Source organism: Mytilus californianus, unplaced genomic scaffold, assembly GCF_021869535.1.
Source record: "Mytilus californianus isolate M0D057914Y unplaced genomic scaffold, xbMytCali1.0.p SCAF_4, whole genome shotgun sequence".
Lineage (NCBI taxonomy): Eukaryota > Metazoa > Mollusca > Bivalvia > Mytilida > Mytilidae > Mytilus > Mytilus californianus.
In genome coordinates, this window is record NW_026262690.1 from 69,859,498 (window position 1) to 69,870,248 (window position 10,751).

Consider the following 10,751-nt stretch of genomic DNA (forward strand, 5'->3'; position numbering starts at 1 on the left):
TCTTTTTATACATTTTTTGATGATTTCTAAGTTATTAATCATTTTCACAACAAGACATCGGTAAAATTTTACTTCATCAACCGTGACAAACAGTTAGTCCTGAAATATGTTAATTTCACTCCGCTTAGCTGATTCACCATACAAGCCTGCATTTGAATCAGCCCGCATTAGTATGAATAATTTGCTAATTTTAATTTTTTTAAAGATTAGTAATAAATAACATAAACTTGATGAAGCGTACAATGTACTTTGGACAGTGTCCAGTTTATTTAAAAGTGACCATCTCGATAATATGTAATAATTGTGTGAATACAGATGAATCATATTGATCTTACTCTGTATAGGAATTATTAGAATGTATTTAATAAACATGACCAGTATAAAGAAATACTGTCTACTGGTCAGATGCCACTCTAGGTTACTTAAAGTTCATCAGTAGTAGGTGATGATGATCGATGGCTGTTTAATGACAATGGCAAATAAAATGCATATTCAGGACGAGAAAATGTTACTGCAAGTGATATGACTATGAATCCCGCTTTAAACTATACCAACACACTGAGTCGGATTTTCAACATGATAGTTCACAAGATACCAGCCTGCAGGAAGACATGTCACCATATCCCGACATATTATTCTGACTCTGCATGGGCCGACCAGTATTTACTCTTACACCTAAATGCCGCGTACTAAGCAGAGAAGCAGCAACTACCAATTTCCAAGTCTTTGGTTTGACTCGTCCGAGGATCGAACCCACGACCTCCCGCATACGAGGTGAGAACGCATGATAACCACCAGACCCCGAAACGGTTTCATCAGTAGCAGGATTGACCCTTGTCCATACCGTTTAATCAGATATAAAAAAAAACCTGCATGACATGACAAAATGTGAAACAATTGAAACGAGAAATCAAGCGGCCTGATTTGTGACAAAATGATTAAAAAAAAACAAATATGACAAACAACCACAAACGACAACCACCGAATGACAGGCATCTGTCTTGGGAAAAGTACATAATTAAAGGATGTTAAGGGGTTAACATGCATGTTTCTGGGCGCTAAACGTTCCAATTTATTTGAGACAAAAGAGTATCAGCACAACATAAGAACAAACTGTGAAAAACAGTTGGAAATTGCTTTACTCAACAGAAAAAGTATAAATGTACTATCTTTCCAAAGCATATTCATTCATTCATTTATTTATTTTATTTTATTTAATGGATCAAACTGTAAGTTTGGAATGGTTTCACTCAAGAAATAAAGCAATATGTACTATCTTTCCAAAGCGGCATATTCTTTTATATATATATTTATTTATTTATTTATTTTCTTTTCTTTAATGGATGGATATTAATGACATGAAGCGCTTTTGTGTTTTGTTCAAAAATATGATGTGTCATTGTACATTACACACATAAAATTGTCTACAACCTATAAGCACTAAACCTGGTCATATGCACAATGATTATAAACTATGTGTACGTTATCTTTATTACCTTGAGATAAATATTATTTATTTAGAACAATCTAGAATATTTGTCACATGTCTACAATGAAAACAAAATTATTGTGTATATACTGTATAAAACCACTTCCTTCTAGCATATTTTGCGCACATATATAGACATTATAGCAGTCAAGGTCATAAAATCACAAAAGATGGCCGGAAGATATATATTAAAGGGATGTTCAAACTCATAAGTCGAAGACTTACTGACAACGACATGGCAAAAAAGAAAAACGACTTAAAGATGAACAGCAGTTTACAAATCTTAACATAGAAAACTATAGACTGAGGAACACGAACCTCACCATAAAACCGTAGTGATTTCAGACTCTCCAAAAGGGTTAGCAGATCCTGCTTCCATTTGGCACCCGTCGTGTTGCTTATGTTATTACAAATTCGGCAATAAGTTCACATTCGGAAAAGAGGACTGTATTGTGGTAACGGCAATTGGAACATATCCGTCGTCATCTGTGAAACAGATATTCCATAATGGTCAACCAATTGGTGATGGCTAACATCAAATTTTCGAACAGGGAAAACTTCAACTTCACTACTTGGTATAATCTGGGAAATGAACTGTCTCACATGAGCTCCTTCAGGCTATGTTGGTTCAGCCAGGTCTTAAATATGCAGAAGGGTCAATTGCTGAGGAAATTTAGTAAGAAATCTTTATGTCTGAAAAGGGATAGAATAAGCTTTTTACTTTACAGGTTTAAAGTCATTTAAAAGTTCAAAATGTTTTAAGAGAAAAAGACTAATATTGATTAGATTACAGGTTAGATACTTAGTATATATACAATTTGTTTTTTCTCGAAAAATTCCATTACAGAAAGGGAATACGTCAACAGTCGAACATAGACACACGCAAAATATTTCCTTTGCATTAAAATGTTTGACCATGCTGACTCAGTAGGAAAAGCTCCTCTTTGAAGAAACCACACCGATCTTAATCATTGAGTTTCCTATGATAGGCTCATGTCGTATCTTGACTGACGCCATTGCCTCGCGTTCAGATATATGGACAAGGTTTGTGGTTTTGTTCCCAAAACAACATACCCAGTTTTAGTTAATGATTTGCAAATGATCGTGTGAAAATATGTTGAATGGTTATAGAAATTTTCATTCATAACCACATGGGAAATTCAACAGAGCGTCAAAAGCCCTAAAGACAGTAGTGCAAAGTCTACCACAAAATTACAAATTTCCTCACTTGAATTGAAAATAAAGGAAATACATACGTATTAATATATTGAAAACGGAAATGCAAATGGATGAATCAGCATCATGAGTGATATTTTCCTGTTCAACATTTATTTATATACTGATCACAAATATATAATATAAAAAAAGATAACGATAAAAATCAAATTGAATATTCCAATTATTTTTTCAGTGAATTTTTATAATTTCATGAATCAGTAAAACCGTTCCCTGTAGTGTTTCTTACTGTAAGTATAAAGGGTTTGTTTCTTAAAACTGTGTTTTGTTGCATTGTAGTAAGTGTTTATAAATTGTATAGATTTACACACAGTAATTTTACTTAAACATCCTTTAACCCCGCCACATTCAATAGATGCCAGTCCCAAGTCAGGAGCCTGCAGTTCAGTGGTTGTTGTTGGTTCTTGTCTGTCATATTTGTTTTTCGTAAATTGTTTTGTTAAAAATTAGGTCGTTAGTTTTCTCAATTGAATTTTCATATTTTTCATATCGGGGCCTTTTATATAGCCGACTTTACGGTATTGTTTTTTTCTTAATTGCTGAAGGCCGTACGATTGCTTATAGTTGCTTACATCCACTTCTTTTGAACTTTGGTGGGTAGTTGTCTCATTGGCAATCATACCAAATCTCTTTATTTTTATATAGTTTGTGCTACTTCTCTTTCCTCTTTCAAGGAGATTCGTTTGTTGACGACGATGGATGTATAAATTATGAGTATGCATTGCATGAAATATTTGTTACTGACTGTTAAGCAAACAACAATCGACCAATTATATTTCAAATCTTAGTGTATGCAATGGCTGAAGTTATCATATGACATATTGCCACGGACAATATGCCACGTATGTTAACCTTGTATTGTTCTCCTTTCGCTAATGTTTTCAGTGATTGTATCGCTTTTTTTTTACTAACTCACTCAACACATTTCAAAAGCATGTCAAGAGTACTATAGGGAGTAATAGAAAGGATGCATATTTATATAATTTATTTAGCTAGCCAGCAACAAAGGATAAACAGGAAAATATCACTCATGAGGTTGAATCATTTGTTGCATTTCCCGCTTATAAGTATATACATACTAATGACTTCCCCTATATATATATATAATTTCTCTTCTTGTGCGCTTTAACTTAAGCCTATAGGATTGTCAAATTTCCATTATGTAAACAAGGTTGTATGTTGACCTTAAGATGTCTTTCGATTTTATGCTGTAATTGTTCAATTGTTGTATTATTTTATTCATGAAGCTAAAAATCAAATGTGACGGTAATATCTATTTAAGATTTCAAGGCGCACTGCGAGTAACACATAATATAAACACTTTTTTTATTCGAGCGTCACTGATGAGTTTTTTGTAGACGAAGCAAGTTTTAATCCTGGTATCTATGATGAGTTTATTTAGTTCAATGACAACTTAAGGGGCTGCCCGATTTTCTTTTCAAATTCAACTCTTAACTTAATTTTATACAAAAGAAGCTCATTAGCGATCGTAATGGGACGTTGTGACCTTAAATAAGGATTGTTCTAAAACATTTCAAAATGCACTGTACCTATTATAATGATTGAATTCGGACACAGTCCCTAAATACAATTACCTTGAATGTGTTAAAGTAATCACCATCTTGCGGTTTTCAGCTACCGCAGACTGTTAAGAGATTCTTTGAACTGTGACTCAGGGAGTTCGGGCCAGTCTGACACATATCTGATTTATCATTCAATTCTGGGTATGAAATTATATCAAAGAAAGATTATTTCATATCCATGACACACATAAAAAAAGAAACCGCATGTTTCCGCATCGATGAGGTGTTAAGCAGGAAGAAAATATGTATTTGTTTGTTTACAAACACTGCCATGGTATATATTAACAAATGAACCGTGAATTTAAAACCACAGAATGATTTCAGAAAAATGGTTTACGATTCATTATATCTTTAGATAATATTGATTTATACAATAAGAAATACTTGATTTAATACATATTATCCCATTATTCAGTGCTCAATTATTTCTGCCTTAAAAGGTAAATGTTTAAATAAATATACTGCAAACAGTTCGTTTAAATCACTTATTCGTTCAAATAATAAATCAGTCAAGACATTTGTATTTAATATATTAACTAAGAGATATATTATGTCATTTTCAACATGTAACCAGATCATATATTCATAACTGTTGTTGGAAACTGCAATTTTGATAAATTTAGGCAGATCTTGACTACGTTCACCCTCTTTAAAAAAAGGGGGCAGTCCAAACGTTAACTGAAATTTTGTCGAAATAAAAAATGTGTATTAGCTTTCAGATATAATGAATCCATTATGGTTCTTCTTTTCCTTCTAAGCAAAATCAGTGGCGGATGCAAGTGGGGGCATACAGTCTCTTTAATTTGTCGGGGAAAATATCCCTTTCTGGCATACAATTGTAAAAAAATCGTCTTGCTACTCTGCCGGGGTGTTAATATATCATTACATACAATTACGTCCCCTTTCCTCGAACCCTGGATCCGCCCATAAAGAATGCATGTATGTAAAATAAAAAGCCGATTGAACCTAACTGAATGTTTAGTCATTAGGTTCACCAGCGATCCGATTTTGAACATCTGAATGCAACAAAGCAATTATTTCATATATTTGTGTCCCTGTAGACATGAGCTGTAGCTGTAGAAGTGAGATCATCTGGTTTTCAGTGAGTTTCAGACACCACACTTACCAATATCGTCCGTCTTAATTATATACATGTACACAAGGAAGTTATAAGGGTAAGTATTAACGACCAAATATCCTTAATGCTCAAATTTCGAGATCAACTTCCCTAATAGACTTCTTTTCAAAACTTAAGAATTAAAAAAAAACGCAGATATCTAAAAATATATTAAATATTTGTTGTCATATGCAATACCGGCTAGACAAAAATCTGACGAAAATCTTCCGGTCGTCGACAGGTTTCTCAGAGTGCACGGGTGTGAGTACATGGTTACTGGGGTGCTGGGAGGATTATCTCATTTGAAAAAGATATATGCTTTTTAAAATATTTTTATATTTGTTACGAGCTTATCCTGATAAATTTTCGTCCATTTATTACTCCAAACGTTTCGCATTAAACGCAACAAAAGCAACCAACGTTACAAAACGTTTGCTTATCTGGGCAGTGTAGTTGTGAAATGCGTTTTTTTATATGTAGTTGATTAACATCGAAGCGCTTATTAACTTTAACATTTCGGAAAACTAAAATTATTTACTATTTTTTGTTTTCTGCATTGCAATTTACATCTGCATGTAAATAGTTTGGGTTTTTTTCAAGCACGGTTCGTGACTTTTATTTTTGAAATTTTCCCAGAAGTACAGCGGTCGATGTTATAGTTTAGTAAAGGCAGAGATTCTTTCTTTATCAGCATATTTCTTAATCTACAGGTAAACTTCGGTTAGCCAAGCATACTCTGAAATCATTTCTGTTTTGCCTTCTGTTATATATATGCCTTGTTTTGTCTTCTGTTATATATATATATATATATATATATAATATATATATATATGCCTTGTTTTGTCTTCTGTTATATATATATATGCCTTGTTTTGTCTTCTGTTATATATATTCCTTATGTTTAGCTTTTTCTGAATTTATTTTGATTGTTCTTTATTATTTACACCGTTTGCTACTCCAGTGACCCAGACGAAAGGGAAGGGTTGCAAAACCAAAAATTATTTTTGTTAAACTGTTTGCCCTTAAAAGTTGGGTGTTGATGATATAGATCTTTGGAAGTCTTCGTTAAATTTATTCCAATTTGACTTAACTCTAAATGATTAAGAGCCTGGCATCAGAGGCACTTGACTATTGTCAGTGAAGACATTATTTTAACCTCTAGGTGTTTTTTTATTTAATTGTGTTGTTGGATTGCTGTTTAATTTGTATATAACCAACATCTCTTTTTTGAAGCTTTGCATGTAAACGTCACGTTCTCAAATTATTTATACAAGATCCACCTAAATGTGTAAGATTCCTGTACACACAACTTATCTTGGTTAAAATTTTGATTCATTAAATTTTCTGAATGAAATTTACATGAAACTGACATTTCTTAAACATTTTTCATATCACCTCCAGCTGGTTTGATGCACAATGTGGCAACATGCACAACTTACGCCTAGACGAGTGCACCTACTTCTGGGGTTAGAAAACAGCTGGATTCTGTAAAAGCTCTATAGATATATTTTTAGGAATAACTGATAACAGAAGATTTGAAAGCAGTTTATATTTTATTTTGACGTCATATTTTTACAACATTATAATATCAGAATTATATTTATCACTGATTATAGGTAGATAATTTATATCATTTTGAATCTATCATATTTTATGAGTATCATCATATAGATTGTAATTAAGCTTTACACTTTCCGAAATTAAAAATTAAAGGTACGAACTCCTCACGTATCTTTTTGATGCAGAAACGCTAAAAATCGTTAGATTTCAAACAAGCAAAAACTTTCTTTAGGAGCAAATGTAATCGCTTGATTGATCAGTGCTTACAAGAAGATGCGTACAGACCTTTTTATGCGATTAAATCGGCTTATTTTGTCTCTATTGATTGAAATCCAAAGAATTTTCATAAAAGTGTTGCATTAAACTTGCCATCAGTTTTTTTAAGATTGGAAACATCGCAATATTAAATTAACAGATTTGTAAAATAATATAAAAGGGTATATGTGTAAATGTGTTTGAAATTTCTAATTGAAAAAAAAAATTTAAATACGGTAATACTATACACTTGATTAATGAACAAAAAATGTCATATTTGTAAAATTTATTGGCTTATTCAGTGAAATAAAGTTAAAGATGTTTCCCAAGGCAGTTAAGCTATGACTCAGTTACAACAAAACACCAAACATTGTATAGTCCTTTGCTATGGGGCATTGTCCGTTTTAACTGTAGCCTTTGTGGTCAATATTTTATTGTAATGGGAACAAGGATCAAATGACCCATCAATTTGTCGAATTATTAATTGAGATATGATTGAAATATTTCACTGATGAATAAAAAATTTGTGAATTATTCACCTGTAAAAAGGTATGAAAAAGAATTTGGTTGACCTTGCAGAATACCTTAACTACTTAACAATACGAAAAATGACTCATTTCTTTTTCTTTCAAGTTTAAATATATTTTTGATACAAAAAAAAACTAACTTTAATCAGATTTTAAAGATATCATTAGCATGTAAAGTAAACTTACAAGAAATGTAATTAATGTTCAAATGCAATTTTAATTCTACCTGTAGTCAACATGTAAAGGCGTGTCAGAAATTCTTTACAATACATTATTACAGATACTTGTGGTAATGTTGATTCACGTAGCATTAAAATCTAAATTTATGAATAAAACAAATATGTATATATATATATGTGTGAGATATCCGTTCGTAAATTTATACACAAAACACACCATTTAAAATAGACCTTACAGTAACAGTGCATGTATACGCAACAATTAACCAATTTCTGCAGATTTGATTAAGAATATAAAAATCCTTTTTTAAACATCGTGTGAATAAACTTATCAAGACTTTGTATATATATTGCGTAGATAGACTTCTAAATCAGGAAAAATTCAACGAGACAGGCACCCAACAATTTAGAGTGATCAGAAATGAACAAGATTATAATATAAAGTATGACCAACGAATTATTTGAGTGTTGGTTATTAAACACTCAACAGGAAATATTCGATATACATTCAATATGTATACCGGTTTTATGCATCTCATCTTTATTTTATTTCCTTATTACAAAATTTACATATTCTAAATTTTAGATTGAAATTGTAGAAACGCCCCATTTCTTATTCATCTTAGATTAAATAGTTCTTTATGGGTACAATATTTTCAATAAGTATGGCTCAAAATTAAATTTTGAATAATCGATAGGTTCTATGATTATGTTTCGATGTTTTATGTCGTGTTTTATCGCAATCAGTTCGTTTGTTAACAAATAACAATATTTTGAACATAATGCATTTGTCTGCCGTATTTTTAATGCTCGTTTGAAGAAAGCACATGATGTTCTTGCAACCCAAGTGATTTCGGGATAGAACGAAAAGTTATCACAGCTTTATAGACAATCTGTTTGGGAGAGTGTGATCATTTGTTATTATAATGTATTCGAAGTACAATCATTTTCCAACATTTGATCATTATATATCATTATACATGTATATATATATATATATATATATATATACGTCTGAACCAGTCGGACAACTCTACGACAGATTTTATCCATCGGATCACCAGTGATGGTGATATATATATATATATATATATATATAAGTACGTCTAAACAAGTGACAACTCTACGGCAGGTCTATCCATTGGATCACCCGTGAAGGTGATATACGGCTGAAAACACATATTCTATTCATAATTACTCTAAATATCAGCACAACAATGTTAAATCCAGCGCTTTAGACCACTCGGCCACCTAGACTGAATAAAAATTCAGCTTTCGTTGGCCTAATATATCATGTACTGTGTTACAACTCTAGATTATACTGACGCGGAAAGGTTGCACTCGGCCAACGAAAGCTGAATTTTTATTCAGTCTAGGTGGTCGAGTGGTCATGAGCGCTGGACACAGTGCAGGCGGTATTGTCACGATATCCCAATAGCATGAGTTCAAATCCCGGCGAGGGAAGAACAGAAATTTGCTTCCGCAAATTTGCAGATATAACATTGTTGTGCTGATATTTAGAGTAATTATGAATATAATATGTGTTTTCAGCCGTGTATCACCTTCACTGGTGATCCAATGGATGGATCTGCCGTAGAGGTGTCACTTGTTTAGACGTACTTATCAAATAATTATTTCTCTGACTGCATCTTACGATCCTTTACGACTGATAATTTAGCTAATCTGCAATAAATTCCATCTTCATGCCTAATATATCATGTACTGTTATACAACTCTAGATTATACTGACGAGGAAAGGTAGCACTAGGCCAACGAAAGCTGAATTTTTATTCAGTCTAGGTGGTCGAGTGGTCTAGAGCGCTGGACACAATGCAGGCTGTATTGTCACGATATCCCAATAGCATGAGTTCGAATCCCGGCGAGGGAAGAACAGAAATTTGCTTCCGCAAATTTGCAGATATAACATTGTTATGCTGATATTTAGAGTAATTATGAATATAATATGTGTTTTCAGCCGTGTATCACCTTCACTGGTGATCCAATGGATGGATCTGCCGTAGAAGTGTCACTTGTTTAGACGTACTTATCAAATAATTATTTCTCTGACTGCATTTTACGATCCTTTACGACGGATAATTTAGCTAATCTGCAATAAATTCCATCTTCATGCCTAATATATCATGTACTGTTATACAACTCTAGATTATACTGACGAGGAAAGGTAGCACTAGGCCAACGAAAGCTGAATTTTTATTCAGTCTAGGTGGTCGAGTGGTCTAGAGCGCTGGACACAGTGCAGGCAGTATTGTCACGATATCCCAATAGCATGAGTTCGAATCCCGGCGAGGGAAGAACAAAAATTTGCTTCCGCAAATTTGCAGATTTAACATTGTTGTGTATATATATATTTATATATATTTGTTTTTACATCTTAAACTATTATATACTATAAATCAAGGGCTTTATTAGTCTAATTGTTTTGTGATTGTGTATTTAAATTCTATGTATCTATGCTGATCAATGTTCTTTTTTCCTTATACGTGTATGCTCAATATGCCTCTTGTGGTCCCTTAATTGGTAATAATATATGTTCTTGTTCTTAAATTCGCAAAACTTAGTTGGAATTGCAGTTTTTCATTTGCAAATATACATTGTTTCATCAGCGAGATTCGAACTCAATCTGTTGGAGATCAACGGCAAAACACTATGATCTAAAGCCAATACTATGATAAATGCATAGACTTTTTACAAGTATCACTCCAAACGTTGGCTTGTCAGCCCCCCTTCATTGTTTTCAAAATCCTGGATCCGCACCTGATATAGTAGACCTTTCAGTTAGACAAT

General features: G+C 32.7%; 1 long non-coding RNA gene across 1 annotated transcript; it reads right to left on the reverse strand.

Annotated features, from left to right (window-relative positions):
- Nucleotides 1-1,303: 1,303 nt before the first annotated feature.
- LOC127698715 (uncharacterized) lies at nt 1,304-4,558 on the reverse strand. The gene is made up of 2 exons (XR_007980944.1): nt 4,321-4,558; nt 1,304-2,182 (listed from the first exon to the last, which is right to left on the reverse strand). It is a non-coding gene; the product is annotated as an uncharacterized LOC127698715 (long non-coding RNA).
- Between the last annotated feature and the right edge of the window lie 6,193 nt (nt 4,559-10,751).